General features: G+C 38.3%; 1 long non-coding RNA gene across 1 annotated transcript in view; it reads left to right on the top strand.

Moving 5' to 3' along the window:
• LOC116530528 overlaps positions 1–15,355 on the top strand; it is a 236,549-nt gene that overhangs the window by 206,162 nt on the left and 15,032 nt on the right. Inside the window, exon 2 of the long non-coding RNA XR_004260047.1 lies at positions 14,577–14,617. This is a non-coding gene — a long non-coding RNA (uncharacterized LOC116530528). The remainder of the gene's footprint in view (positions 1–14,576; positions 14,618–15,355) is intronic.

Raw genomic sequence — 15,355 nt, 5'->3', positions numbered from 1 at the left:
CACGGCAACACCCCTCCCTGAACTCCAGACAAGCCCTTTTTATAGATCTAAGTAACATCTTTTTGTGCATGAATTTAGGCCATTGTCGTAACTTGGTCTCTGACTTTAGTTCTAGTCTCAGTACTAAATTCAAATGAAGGTATGTGGGGACAGAGAGAAAGGGACCATGATATCATCCATTTGCCATGTTTTCCTGATACCTAGTCAATGGATTCGCTCTGTTTTAAACAAGGCCAATAGTTAGTGTGATTAAAAGCCAGGTACTGTAGCATGTTAACATGTATGAAAGGCATTTATCCTGTGGGTGTTAATTTCATGAAAACCAGTGGGCATTCCCATTGTCTCCTCTTCTGCTGTCTACATGATCAGGAAAAAGAGAGCAATCCCTAGGATGTAAATTCCATTGAGGCCTCATTAATTAAGAAAGAAGATCATGAACATTTGTATTAGTTCAATAAGAATTGAGCTAAAGCTTGCATTTATACTATCTTCTGTCGAAGCTTGTTGAACAAGAAAATCGTGTAATCAAGGTAAAGAAAACATTTATTGTACTTAAAACAACATATTAAGAAAGTTAGAAGCATACTTTCCTTTACAAATAAATAATTGTTAAGATAATTAAAACAATTTTTGTATTATCATTACACTATAAAAAACTCAGAGTAATAAAGTCAGATTTTAGAAATGTGAGTAATAACAATCATAAGCCTATGTAAAGGCTTTCATAATGCCTATGTAAAAGCTTACATAAATCTATGTAAAGATAAGGCTAACAAATATTTATTTCAATATTCTTCTTTTAGTCTTACAATAATCTAATGTAGTAAGGTGGAAGTTATTATCCTCCTGCGCTAGTTGGGTTAATTAACTTTAGTTGTCATAGCAGGGAAACCCTGTGGTTTCATAAAACAGAGGTTTCTTTCTCCCTCAGGAGAAGTGTGATGGTAATTGAACGAACTTCCTTGATCTCGCAGCTATTCCAAATTGAACATCTGACACATGTAGCCTCTGAGGTTGCTTCAGCTGAGGGAGAGCTGGAGGAGATACACTGGCTTGCACCTGCCTTGACCTGGAGTGATTCAAGTCGTGTGCTTTCACATTTCACTGGCTCGAATTAGTCACATGGCCTCAATCTGACTGCGGGGAGGTGGAGTGGTGTATCTGGAAAGCATTATCCTTCTGTGTCAAACACAGTTTTACAAATAAGAGAACTCTAAATAAATCAGTAACGTGTGCAAATTCACACAGATATCAAATGAAGAAGCTGAGTTTTTACTCAGGTCTTTTAACCCCAGTTCCAACGAACATACGCAATAGTATCTCTCTACCTAATCTAATAATAGCATCTCTCTGTATAATCTAGTCATATCTAATAAGGAAAACCCTGATTGTTCCTAAGTATTATGTGGAATTCTACTTTGATGATAACACTTAGTGCTTTGTAGGCTTATTGTGCTTTCTGTTCTCCCAGTGTAACCAGATCTGTGATGGGGCCGTGTGGTGGAGTGGAAAGACTATTGGCTTTGGTGCCAGATAGATCTCTATTCACATTCCTGTATCAACACTTACCAGTTGTGCAATGTTTTGAGCAAGTTATTTAACTTCTATTATTTTCATTCTTTTCATTTATGTAATAGAGACAACAATATCATGTAGGCTTTTTAAAGGTATAAACAAGTTAATATTTATAAAGTCCCTGGAAATAGTAGATACTGTTATTTTTTTATATCCCTTAAAAAGTAGCACGTTCAAGTTCATAAAGCAAGATATCTTAGAATTAAATGATGAAATGCAAAATCAGACTTAATGCAAAGATATTTCATCAAGTTAAAATAATATATAAATACAAATACTTACCCAGTGGAAAAAACCGCCCAAGCCAGCAATAAAAAAGCAATGTGAATTGATGAAGAAATCCAGATATATAGCCACTGGCTGGGTTTGTGAGGTTAGATTGATGAAATACAGGCTGATCTATATTTCTTGGAGTTGATAAGTGTAGGTTTTGATGGGCCATCTGGTAGTGTTTGCTTTGCGCAGCCCATGTTTTCATGCAGATGATTATCTGTATTATACAGGAAGAAGCAACGGGATGATAAAGTCTAACTGCAACAGCGATTAAGTTTCCATATGCAAGTCTGAAGTTGCTGTCAGTTGGTGTAACCAGAGAATGCTCTGGGAAACATCAGTGCTGGGCTGGGGAAGGGTGGCAGTGGAGTGCTGGGTGTATTTCATTTGGAGGTCATCACCAATGCCTCTTGTCCCAAAGCCATTATCACGTGAGGATAAATACTTCTGGTTTTCTTGAGCAATGAAAACAGTGCTAGATTTTCAGCATGTCGCGGCAGAATGTTCTCATAGCTGCATGGAAAATGTGTATGTTGACATGTGGAATCCAGCAGAGATACATACACTGTCAGATTTCTGCAATTTGAACATTTTCAAAGTCCATGTCTTCAGTTTAATCCAAGTCTGTATTGGGAAGGGGTTTTAGCTTTACCCTTCTTCCTATGGAGTGGTGTGGTCACCTTGGCTTGTTTTGTTATAAAGTGCACAGTGTAAACAGAATTATGAGAATTGCATAGAAGTTAAAATTCGGCATCTTCTAGAATGACTTTTCATAGACATTACCAAAAGCAGATAGAAAGTACCCAAGATGCCTTGGGTAATTTGTTTGAGGGGTTTTTCACCCTTCTTATTAGAGCAGTTTGGATGTGATAGTCAAGGAGGCTTCCTCGGTGAAGTGTGGTACGAACTGGAGGTAAACCGGTTACTATAAATCACAGAGTGGGTATATATTTAATAGAAATAAAATCAGTATCTCAATATCCACTCCCATGTTCATCACAGCATCATTCACAACAGCCAAAATATGGAATCAACCTGTGTTCATTGAAGGTTGAAAGGATAAAGAAAATGTGGCGTATATACACAATGGAATATTATTCAGCCATAAAAAAGAAGGATGTCCTGTCATTTGTGACATGCATGAACCTGGAGGACTATGCTAAGTGAAATAAGCTGGGCACAGAACAACAAATACCATGTGATCTCTCTTCTTTGTGAAATCTAAAAAAGTGAGACTCAAAGAAATAGAAAGTAAAATGGTGGCTGGTGGGTTTAGGGTGAGGAAAATGGGGAAATGTTGGTCACAGAGTACAAAGTAATAAGTTCATCCTGAACTTATTCATCCTGAATAAGTTCTAGAGACCTAATGTTCAGCATGGTGACTGTAGTTAATAATACTGTATTGTATACTTGCAATTTGCTAAAAGAGTAGATGTTTACTGGATTGTGTACTTGCAATTTGCTGAAAGAGTAGATGTTTAATGTTCTTACCACAACAAAAAAGAAAATAGGTATGTGAGGTGATAGATATGTCACTTAGTTTGATTGTGGTGCTCATTTCACATGTAAAAATAATGTTATACACACTGTAAACATGTATAATTTTTATGTGTAATTATACCTCAATAAAGCTACAAAAAAAAAAAAAAAAAGAAATCAATTACCACTCTCTGTTGATAGATCTTCCTCTTAAGTTTTTTAAAACAAATTTTTGAAGGTTCTGGTTTTTGTTAAAGATCTATCCTGAGCTTTCCAGATAGATGGGAAGATAGCATTTTGTGAGTTAGGGTGGCGTTTTGTTTTGTTTTATAGCATTTGCGCCCTAAAGTATCCAATGACAGTCACATTTTCGTTTTGCTTTTTGGCTGATTGAGCTACAGTGTTTTAGGTTCTGGGGACACAGAGATAAACAGGAGAGGTCTCTGCTCTCACGGAGCTCATGCTGTTGCCTTCGGTCTAACATGCGGTGCTTGAGCTGCCATCACATCCATTATTATCATTCACATCATTAAGCCCTTACACATGATGGGTGGTTTTCCATGTTCATTCATTCTTTTTTACCTACCCATCTATTTATTTATTAATTGAGGGCCAGAACTCCCCTAGAACTCCTGAATAAATGCCTTCTACGATCACTGAAGAAAGAGAGCACAGCCTTCTCAAGATTTCAGTGTTCCATGGAATAATTTTTTATCTGTGGTTCCAACTTAGTAATGTTGGAACCTGGAGGTGATGAAGGCTTATTGACAATAACAAAATCCATTGTTCTGAGGATCATGCTATTATGAGGAGCTTAAAGTTTGGAAAACAGCTTTACAGAAAATAAAAATCACAATCAAAGTGGATACAAGTTATTGAAGATGACTTAACCAGAATATATGCAAGTTATTAAACTTGGAGCTGGGAACTTGAGAGCCCTCCTTCCCGTCCAACGTTCCAGTGTCCTCTTCCAATGTGTTCCGAAGCACAATAAAGAGAAAAACCCACTGGCTAAGAAAAATATTGCCTCATTGTGCTGTAATTCAAAGCAGGTTTCTCAATCTTTTCCTGCTGAAATTTTTTTGAGTCCCAGAGCAAAAAGGGTAACCACAGGCCCTGTGTGGGAATGATCCTGCCCGAATAAGGGCTGGGAATCCAGAACCTTTTAACAAATACTTTGTCAAGGCAATATTTATTTATAATAAAAATCAGACCAATTTTCTGTAGCTTCAACCTCTCTTAGCCTGCCTGTGAACCTGTGCCTCTGCATTCAGTGAGTTAAAGAGCTCTTTGCTGAATGGATTTATAAACAGAAATTTGAACATAGTGGTTTAACAAGTGGGACAGAAATATATCTTCTTCTGTCTCCTACCCACTCCTTTTGGCTTTTCTGATTTTGCTAAAGGTACTACCCATTCTGCGGTCTATCAGCATGGAGCCATCTATGAACACTCTTCTTTCTTTGCTCCCATCATCCACTGGTTTCCAAAATCCTTTTGGCTCTATTGCCAAAATATCTTTTGTTCCGGCTCTCTTCGCGCTATTTCCACTTGCTCATGTCCTGTTTGTTTTCCCCGTACTTCACTCTACTGAAATTGCTTTGTCAAGGTGAATGTTGCCCTCCATGATGCTAAAACCCAAAGTCACTGTTCCGTTTCAATGTCAGCACATCTCTGGGCATTATTTAACTCTGTTGTAAGTCAGTCTCTCTGTCTTGCAACATCCTCCCCTCTTGCCCACTAGGGCGCCACTCTCTCCTGGTTCTTTATTCCCCTTCCAGCTTTGCCTCTTGGTCTTCTTTGCTGATGCTTCCTCCTCTGCCCAGCCTCTCATGTTGAAGTTTTTCAGGGATTAATGCTCAGCTCTTCTCACTGCATCCTCTAGGAAATCTCATCCATGCTGAGATGTTTATTATTTTATTATTAAGGTAACGCATTCACTTGACAGAAAGTTTTAAAATGCAGAAGTAAAAAAAAAATAAATGTGAAAGTTTTTCTTCACTCTTCCAGCCTCAGTAGTTCCTTAAACTCAATTACTTATAAAATTTGTATTTTTAATTCTTATGCTTTACCCCTAATACTCTGAGTAATGTATTCGTACCTCTGCTAATTAATGGGTTAACCTTAGATAGCATCAGTTCATTCCTTACAATGAAAGAAGAATAATTAGCTTGCTTAGGCCACCCAACTTTTACCCTCCAAATTTTTTATTTTATGCTATTTATATTTGTTCTATTGTTTACTTTTATAAAATACTTAAACTCCTTCTATATAAATCATCAATTTTAGAAGATATTGCTTGCCTTACTGTGAAAGACCAGGAAATAATCATGCCTGTACCTTTTCCACTTTATCTCCTCCATGTAACTTCTCTGAGCTATACATTGCTTTCTATTCACTTTGCTTCCCTTAACTCTTTCCCTGTTTTCCTACCTTTGATTATGGCCATCAAGTTTTCTCTGTTCTCGGGTCCTTTTACTGATTTGAAAAGTTATGCATATACTTTATATTCTTTTTAATGGTTACCCTGAACGTTTTAATATGCACATTTCATGTGACCTAACGTTAATCAATGTCTCCATCCTCTTCTGAAAGAAGGTCAGATCATAAAATGCTTTACTTCAAACTCCGTCTTCCTGTCTTCTCTGTTAACTGGTATTTGGTATTTTAGCTAAACTTAGTTTTATAACTTCCCAGAAGAGATCATTTAGATTACCAAATGCGAGAGCCCAGAAGTTGCCCTGCTCTGTTGTCTCTTTAAGTGAGAACTTGCTGCAAGGAGTGTAGTGAGCTGGCAGCCTGATTTGCTGTACCTTCAGGATCCATAGCAGTGTTCATGCTGAAGCTCTGCTTGGCATGGGCCGTCTTCAGCCAGTGGCTGAGCTCAGGAGGATCACAGGAACCATGATTGCTGCCTGACATGGGACTCCTTCATAGGTTGCGTAACTCTGCCTTGCTGCACTGGCCTGAGACTCTCAGAGATGCACTGCCACCTCAGGGTCTTCCTTTCCAATCCTTCTTTATTCCCTCTCTCCTTTCACAGATGTCAGACCTGGGTCATAGTCTGAAGGGTTTCCCTGACTACTGTTGCTTCATCTCTGCTTTCCTTTTCACAGATATTTCTCTGCAACAGATCTCTTGCATTTCTGATTCCATGATGGCATCTGCTTTCTGGAGAGCTCAAAATGACACCGACATTTTCTAATCATTCCTTTGTTCCCTCGAGCTTCTTGTACTGCTGCCATCTGTTCATCCCGGATGCTTTCTTAAGAGTACCATTCTCATTATGCTTAGTTTGTCCCACAAAATCCTGTATGACCAGGTACCCCCTTACTGTCCAACCTCATCCTTACCCCATCAGTAAATGTAGCTCAGCCTCATAGCCCTCCTTTTAGCTTCTCAAATGAGCTCAGCTATTTCCCTCTTGAGCATTTTTCTGTGCTGGCCCCTCCTCCAGGAGCCCTCTTCTCTCAGCCTTTGTAGAGCCAACTCTTCATCTTTACATCTCTTATATCATCTCTTCAGGAATGCCTTTCCCTCATCACACCCCTTCCACAGCTTTCTTATGCTATAACACAGCAGCTGGTTGTTTTTATTTGCAATATGATATTTTGCAATAACTTGTCTCTTTTCCACTATGTAGCAAGCAGAGATTATATTTGTTTCATTCACCACTGTAGACTTAGCACTTAGCACAGGATCTGGGACAAACAGGGTAAAGATCTATTTCATGAATGGTCTCTTCTTTCATGTTCACTGATACCATTCTTACCTCTTGTCTGTTCATTGCTATAATGTCCTTAACAGGCTGACTATTCGCCGCAGCTAGATTAGTCTTCCCTGAGTATATCCCCTTTTGGTGTTCATTTCTGCTCAAAAAACCACCAAAGAGTTCCCATTCCTCATGACTTAAGTACAGATGGCTCAGCCTGGCACTCAAGGAAGCCATAAGGTCCATCTTTCTAGCCTTATCGCCCTACGATAGTCTCTCTCTCTCAAGTCAAACTGGAAAATCACCAGTCACCAAGCACATTCTAGGCTTCCTTCTTGCCACACCTTGGGCTATGCTAGATTGATCACCAGACTTTTTCTTTCCATCCCTCTTCTGTCTCACCATGTTTTTGAGTCAAAATCAATGTGGACCCTCCCAGTGGAAATTCTTCCTCATCATTCTAAATGAATGTGCCAGCTTCTGCTCTAAAATCCCACAGCCGATTGTTTGTGATTTAGGGTATTTTCAAACTTACTTTATATTAAAATGATTGTTTACTTGCCATTTCTTAACCTTACCAAAGTCTTAGATCCTTGATGAAAGGGACTCTTTTATACATCTTTTGTGGCCTCTACAATACTAAGCATATACCTTCTTATTCTTGCATTTTTATTTTTAAAATTTTACTTTAAAGGCTCTCCTCTGAAGGAAACCTCAACTGCAGGGCCCCTTCTATGCCCCATTTCAGCAGGAAGTAAAGAGGATTGATGCCCCAATTCCAACAGAAGTTGAACTTTCCTGTTCAGAGAGAGGAATGAGGGAATATGTTCTCTTTCTGGGTTCATGAGGGGGCGTAGCTTTAAGGGCAAGAATTTCCCGGCACCATGCCCCACTCCCATCTCCCTCCATCCCGGAGATTCAATGGTTTATGTTTGAATTTTTCGGGCACGGGAAGAAATCAAAAGTCAGTCACTCCAGCGGAAGTTCTAAGGAACTCCTTTCATTGGCCCAGGGTCTTGAGAAGGTGGGGGTTTCTCCCAGAATAAAAGTTCATGTTCCCTCACCTGTGCTGGATTTTCCAGCTTTCTGGGATTCCCTTCCACACGGTGGGAGCTCACTCCAGGATTTTCCCCTCTGGAATTCCCTTCCATACTCTTCATGGAAATCTTTTTCCTCTTCTCCTTTCCTTCTCTTTCTTTACCTAAATAAAATCACCTTTCTGCAACAACAATAAAAATAAATAAAAATTTACTTTTATTTATAAATAATACTTTAATAAAAATAATATGGTAAAGTATTATTTTTAAATAAAATTTATTTATAAATAAAGTATTAAAATAAATTTTATTTATACATAATACTTTACCATTTTGTTTTTATGAGTATAAAATAATATATATATTATGGAAGACAAGAGAGACATAAAATATTAGAGAATAAGAAATAAACTGCAATTGCATCACCTGCCAATCAGCATTTCTTAGCATTCTATTGTATCTCTTTTTATTTTTCAATAGATAATGTTTGTATTAGCAAAGGTCATACTGAATATAAAATTTTGTGTTTTGGAGAGTTCCAGGTGCAGTTGAAAAGTCCAGTTCTAAATTTTCTTTCTTTTTTCTAAAAAAATATTCAAACAGGAGAAACAAAAACAAGAAAAAAACTGAAAATACATTTAATCAAAATTAAGAGACAAAAAAACCAAAAACGAAAACAAAACAAGAAAATTCCAGATTTTTTTTTAAGTGCTGCCAAAAGCAGAGCTGAACAGGAAGCCTATGTTATTTCTTCAGGGAAGAGCAGAGGTTTCAAGGGGCTGTAAGGACTGGAAGTTCTCAGAGTGTCCAGCAAATATTCCTTTTTGAACAAGAGGTCTCCATTCTGAAAGGGTCAAGATAGAACAGAGCAAGTTATTTTGCTGAAGGAGGCAGAGGCCGGGTATGGTGGCTCACGCCTGTAATCCCAGCAGTTTGGGATCACCTGAGGTCAGGAGTTCAAGACTAGCCTGGTCAACATAGTGAAGCCCTGTCTCCACAAAAAATACAAAAATTAGCCAGGCATGGTGGCGCATGCCTGTAGTACTAGCTACTTAGGGGGCTGAGGCAGGAGAATCATTTGAACCCAGGAGGTGGAGGTTGCAGTGAGATTGCGCCACTGCACCCCAGCCTGGACGACTCAATCTAAAAAAAAAAAAAGAGGCAGAGCGGGAAGATTCAGAGTGCACCCTGGGAATCCACGGGTGGCAATTCTTAGCTAGCAATAGCAAAATATGACTTCCAAAATGGTGTGACAAGCAAGAACAATGTGGGGATTTCGGAAGCTTACAGCCAGTGGTAGAAACTCTTTCAAACAAAGCTGTGCCCCAAGACCTTGTTTGTGGTATTGTCTGATTATTTTAAATTGAGTTATAGGCAATGTGTATAGAAATTATAGAGATAATTTGGATACTGTTATGTTTTTTCTAAGATGGTTTATGTTTGCTTTTGACAGATATTTAGGTTACAGGAAATTCACCTTAGTTCAATTTAGGATTGAGCTGATTTGAAACTAGGTTTCATTCTTTGTAATGACTAGTCTACTTACAATTCACCCTGATTTTTAGATCTTTCTTCCTTGGTTGGTCTTTGTACTAGTTACCTAGGGCTTCTGTGTTAGGCTGTTCTTGCATTGCTATAAAGAAATACCTGAGGCTGGGTAATTTATAAAGAAAAGAGGTTTAATTGGCTGATGTTTCAGCAGACTGTACAAGCATGGCTCCAGCATCTGCTTCTGGTGAGGGCTCCAGGAAGCTTACAATCATGGCAGAAGGTAAAGGGGGAGCAGGCATATCATGTGGCAAAAGCAGGTGTAAAAGAGAAGGGGAGGTGCCATACACTTTTAAACAACCAGCTCTCATAAGAACTTAGTCATTATCACGGGGACAGCACCAAGCCATGCATGAGGGATCTGCCCCCATGACCCAAACTCCTCCCACCAGACCCTACCTCCAAATCTGATTTCAACATCAGATTTGGAGAGGATAAACATCCGAACTATATTAGATGCCATAAAATATTTACCACAAAGGTGGCTTTGAACAATAGAAATTTATTCTGCCACAGTTCTAGAGGCTAGAAGCCAAAATCAAAGTGTTGACATGGTCATGCTCCCTCCAAAGGCTCCAGGGAAGAAGAATTCTTCGCCTCTAATTTCTGGTGGTTGCAGAAATCTTTGGCATCCCTTGGCTTGGAGCTGAATCACTGCAGTCTCTGCTTTCATTGTTACATGACCTTCTGCCCCCAGTATCTGTCTTCATGTCTCTTGTCTTCTTACAAGGACACCAATCATATTGAATTTCAGGCCTATCCTAGTCTACTATGACCTCATCTTAGTTTTGAAAGGTTTTTTAAACAACCAGATCTCATGAGAACTTACTCACTATCACAAGGACAACACCAAGCCGTTCATGAGGGATCTGCCCCTGTGACCTAAATACCTCCCACCAGACTCCCACCTTATAAGTAATGGCAAAAACCACAATTACCTTTTGCATCAACCTAATAATTACATCTGTGAAGGCCCTATTTTCAAAAAGTTAACATTCTTAGGTTCTAGGTAGACATGAATTATTTTATTTTATTTTATTTTTTCGAGATAGAGTCTCACTCTGTTGCCCAGGCTGGAGTGCAGTGCACAATCTTAGCTCACTGCAACCTCTGTCTCCTGGGTTCAAGTGATTCTCCTGCCTCAGCCTCCCAAATAGCTGAGATTACAGGCATCTGCCACCAGGAATTAATTTGGGAGGAACACTATTCAACCTAATGCAATCTTGAACTCCAGTTTTTGTGCTCAGCCCTGTGAAAGTTCTGAAAATCTTGTTGAACTTCTTAGTGTTTTAGCCATTACTTCTGAATGAACAAATGCCTTGAGGGCATATGTGCACCAAATGTCTGGCGTACCCTTCTGTGTTTATTTTCTTAAGTTGTTTGTTTAGTTTAGTTTTTAATGAGGAAGATTGGTTTGCTAAGCTTATCAATCATAGCCTGAAATGGATGTCTATTATAATGTTTTGATTTAATATTTTCCATCATCACTTTTTATTGCTCTTTATTTCTTCTTGAGTATTTAATTTCCATTTGGTATCATTTCCATTCAGCCTGAAGAACTTTCTTTAGACTTCTCATAGTATAAATTTTCTAGTGAAAAATTATCTTGGCTTCTTTTAACTTGAAGTATCTTTACTTTGTCTTATTATTGAAGGATATTTTGTAGGGTATAGATTTCTGGATTGACAGTATTTTTAAAAAAAATCACTTAAAAATGTTGCTTCACTCTCTTCTGGCCTCCATAGTTTCATAGTGAGGAGTTGGCTCATATTTGAAGCACTGTCCCCCTGTATATAATACCTTATTTTTCTCTTGCTGCTTTCCAGCTTTACTATTTATATTTGACTTCTGACTCTGATTCCTGACTTCTGAGTCTGACTCTGATGTGTCTCAGTGTGGTTATCCTTCTTTGTATTCATGGAACACCTTGGATCTGTAAACTTATGCCTTTCATCACATTTGGAAAATGTCTGGCCATCACTTTTTCAAATAGTTTTCTCCCCATTTTTTTTTGCTTGATTTTTATGTTTCTGGGACTATAATTCCTGCATGAAATTAGGTCTAACAAGTGCCTGAAGCTTTGTTCATTTTTTTCCTCAGTCTTTCACCCACACTGCTCTGTGTGTCCATTGGATTAAAAATCCAGAAATGCTCTAAGTGATTATATTTGTAATTGCAAATAGAAAACAATGTGTGCTAGAATGGTTATGGTAATGAATGGTTATGTAAGTGTGGCAATAAGGAAAAAGGTATATCGATATATGAGGAGAGGGTGGTCTTCTTAAGGAGCCTATTGAATTTTTCCATCTCCCAGATGAAATATTTATTGTAGTTGGCAGAAATATGAAAGAACACACAAAGAATAGCATGTTAAATAAGTTTTATAAAATGTGGCATTTTAGCCATAGCTCCGGGTGCTGTGTGAGAATATAAATGAGAAAATATTTCATCATCATAGAAATTAGGAGAAATTTAATTTCCATTTTATGGTGATACCTACTAGTACAGCATTCATTTGTGAATTCTTTTCCCACCCCTACCCCATCTATTTGAATTGTTATATACTTTTTCATGAGGAAGGTTTCAGTTAGTGCAGTTTATTTGAAGGGAAATGTGGTGAGGCAGGAAAGATGGAAGAAAGTTTGGAGATTATGCATTGTCACAGAACTCACAGAAAAATCAAAGGGAGGTAAACTAGGATGCTCTAGTCTTGCTAACCTGGGAATAGAAAGGTAAAAACAGTATTGAAAGGTGATAAGTTTTCTGTAGAAGTTAAAGATTTAGTTGTCTCAGGATTTTATGTATATGTAATTTCATAATTAGAAATTATATAATTGTTCTCTACTTCATCAGTTATTTCTCTACTTCTTCAGTTTTTAAGTAATCCTTACAGGTGTTCTCTTCTCCTTTAAAATTCTATAAATCCTATTTCATCATCATGGCTTTCTGTTCATGTGTATTTGGTTAAAGGAAGAGTATAGATGCTTTAAAATATTTGAAGACAAAGTTCAAATAACCCTCTGATAATACTCATATCCAAACACTGACCCAGACAGGGCTAACGGATACACTCACGTACACAAGGACATATAGCTCAAGGGAAAAATGTTGCTATATGTTTTAAAACTTTTTTTTGGTAAAACATATTAATTTTTAATGTAGTATAGTAAATGGGTTATAGCATAAATGTAAATAAGCTGTCTTCTACCCCCAATCCATTAATGCTCAATTTAAATTTAAGAATTTCAAGATAAACTAATCAGGAACAGCTTTTCTCAAATCAAGCCAACCATCAAGCTCCATTTGAAAAACATTTTCCTCCTTTGTTTGAGAGTAGCATTGATCTTTCACTTGTTGCTTTATTTGTGAGCAAATGAAAGCATTGGGGCAGGGAAGCCCCTGGGAGTGTGACCATTTCACACTAAGCCCGTGTGGCATTAAGCCAGCAGGTAGAGTCCTGGATCTCCTGCTGCTGGGGTCCTGAGAAGGACCTCTCTTTCCCTCTCCTGGGAGTGCTGACCTCTGGGAGTGACAGGAAGTGGAGCCAACAAGAGAGAAATTTAGGTCCTCTGGATACCTTATGGAGGATGCTTTGGTTTCTCTTGAGAGCTCTTGCACCTTGAGCTCTTCCACTTTCTCCTTTTTTGTTGCAGACCTAGTGTTGGGAGTTGGGGAGAGGTGAGGCTTTCAGCAAGACTGAGGCTGGAGTCTTGATACAGACCCCAGGGAGGAAGCTCTTGCTGAGTCTCCAGCAGGCGGCTCTTGTCTAGTTTCTGGGCTATGGCTTGTGACTATCATTTGCTAAAACTTTAGGGAAGAAGGAATGCTCAGATACTGAGGTGTCTAGACTATGTAACCATGGGTGGCTCAAGGGTAAGCAGGCCTCTTTCTTTTTGCCCAAGTCTCTCTTGATTTCTCCTAAGTTTCAGTCTCCTTTCAACACTTCTTTTCACAACTCTCAGGCCTTAGGTCATCATCTTAATGCTCGGTCTATGGAACCTCAGGGAAGAATCTAATATCAACCATTTGTCTTTTTTGGGGTTGAGGTGGGTGGGTAGTTCTTTTATTTTAAGACTTAAATCTTACTGTGGGAAAGCCTTTACTTGCTACTAACCAAATTAGTAGAAGGTATTTGGGAGAGGAATTGGTTCATCTAATCTATTTAGGATAAAGTTGACTTTAGAGTGAGGATGTAATCTCAAAAGTTTGTGTATGAGTTGTGAATCTCTAGAATGTGATCTTTAGGTGCTCAGGGGATTCTGGTGCAGGTGTTAGATGAGTTGAGTTGGCCGTTAATTGGGACTTTCCTGTTGCAAAACAGAAAATCTCAACACAGCATTTCCTGATGACCAGTTTCTGTGTCTTGTTTGTCTCATAGACTATACACTCCTTGCTCAGATGCTGTACCGATACTTTGCTAAGAAAATTCAATCTCTTAGTGTAATTTTCAAGACATATTTATTAATTGAGGCTGACTCACCATCCCAGAGTTCTAATATCATCAGTGGGCTGTCCAGTGAAATCAGTCTTGAAAATGTTCCTTCAGGTATTTGCACTAGTCCACTAACTCTGCTCCTCTTGTCTCCTGGAGCTGCAATCCTAGCTTAATTCCAAATTTGGACATTTATTTATGTATTCATTCACTCAGTCAGTCAAGCATTTAATATTTATTGGGTGTCAGTTCTTGTTGCTGTGCTAAACCCTCAGGGTACCAAGATGAGTAAAACCTCAAAATTCCATAATCGTTGGAAACCTTAGAGATCATCTGGTGAAAAACAAGAAAATCAGAATAAAATACCTTATGTTGCATGAAAAAACAGCTTCTCTGCTCAAGAGAGGTGAGAAGCCAAGAATAACTCTGTGTGCCAATTTCCCAGACTCCGAGAATTTTATAGCCTTAAAGTGCCATGGAGATTCTGTTGTCATTTATGCTTTTTGCTATTTGTGTTACAGTTAACAAGATCAACCTTGCTGGGAAATGAACAAGCGACCAGGTGAGCTCAAGAGTCCTTTCCTTTTTCCCCAGACGCCCCACTAGCTCATGGATTTCTCAAATAGAAACTGAGGTCATTGCATATTTTAGAGATGTTTAAATAGACTTAAAGCTAAAAGGGGTGTTAACTGAAATCTTTCCCGTTTTGGAAAAGAGAGGGAAGAGAAAGGACTGGAGGGCACTGATAATTCGGATGAAGGGTTTCTACTCAGAAGGGAAAGTGAAAAATTTGGATGAAGTCAGTTTTATTCAAGAGCTAGTAGCCTGTTAAACAGAACTATAGTTAAACTTGTGTTAATACAGTTAAATGCACATCTTTACATACTTAAAATACCCAAAGACTTGCTCATTAGAATTGTGAGCTAATATTTATACTGAGCATTAAGGGAATGGTTTTGAATATTAAAAATGCTCTACAATAGAAGTTTTGATTGTGATTTGAAATGCTCCTCTCTATTACCTTTGTAGGAATTAGTGGATGATAGTCTTGCTGTCTTCTGGCATTTGTGAAACACAAGTTTTCTTTTCTATAGTTCTCCTATTCCTAGAAACCGTGCATCTGCATGCGTGCGTGCGTGCACAGGCACACACACACACACCCCATTAAAAAGGAATAATAATTCAGGATTTCTGAACATCTTTATTTAGGCAATTTTCTGTCAAATCAATAAAATGCATTATATGTCCTTTTTAATGAAAAAGAAAGCAAACGCTAAAAGATATAACATCTGCTGGAAAT

The sequence above is a fragment of the Sapajus apella genome, unplaced genomic scaffold (genome assembly GCF_009761245.1).
Source record: "Sapajus apella isolate SASKATOON/1434 unplaced genomic scaffold, GSC_monkey_1.0 scaffold67, whole genome shotgun sequence".
Classification (NCBI taxonomy): domain Eukaryota; kingdom Metazoa; phylum Chordata; class Mammalia; order Primates; family Cebidae; genus Sapajus; species Sapajus apella.
The sequence above is the reverse complement of the archived record's forward strand: the minus strand, read 5'-3'. Positions and strand labels throughout refer to the sequence as shown.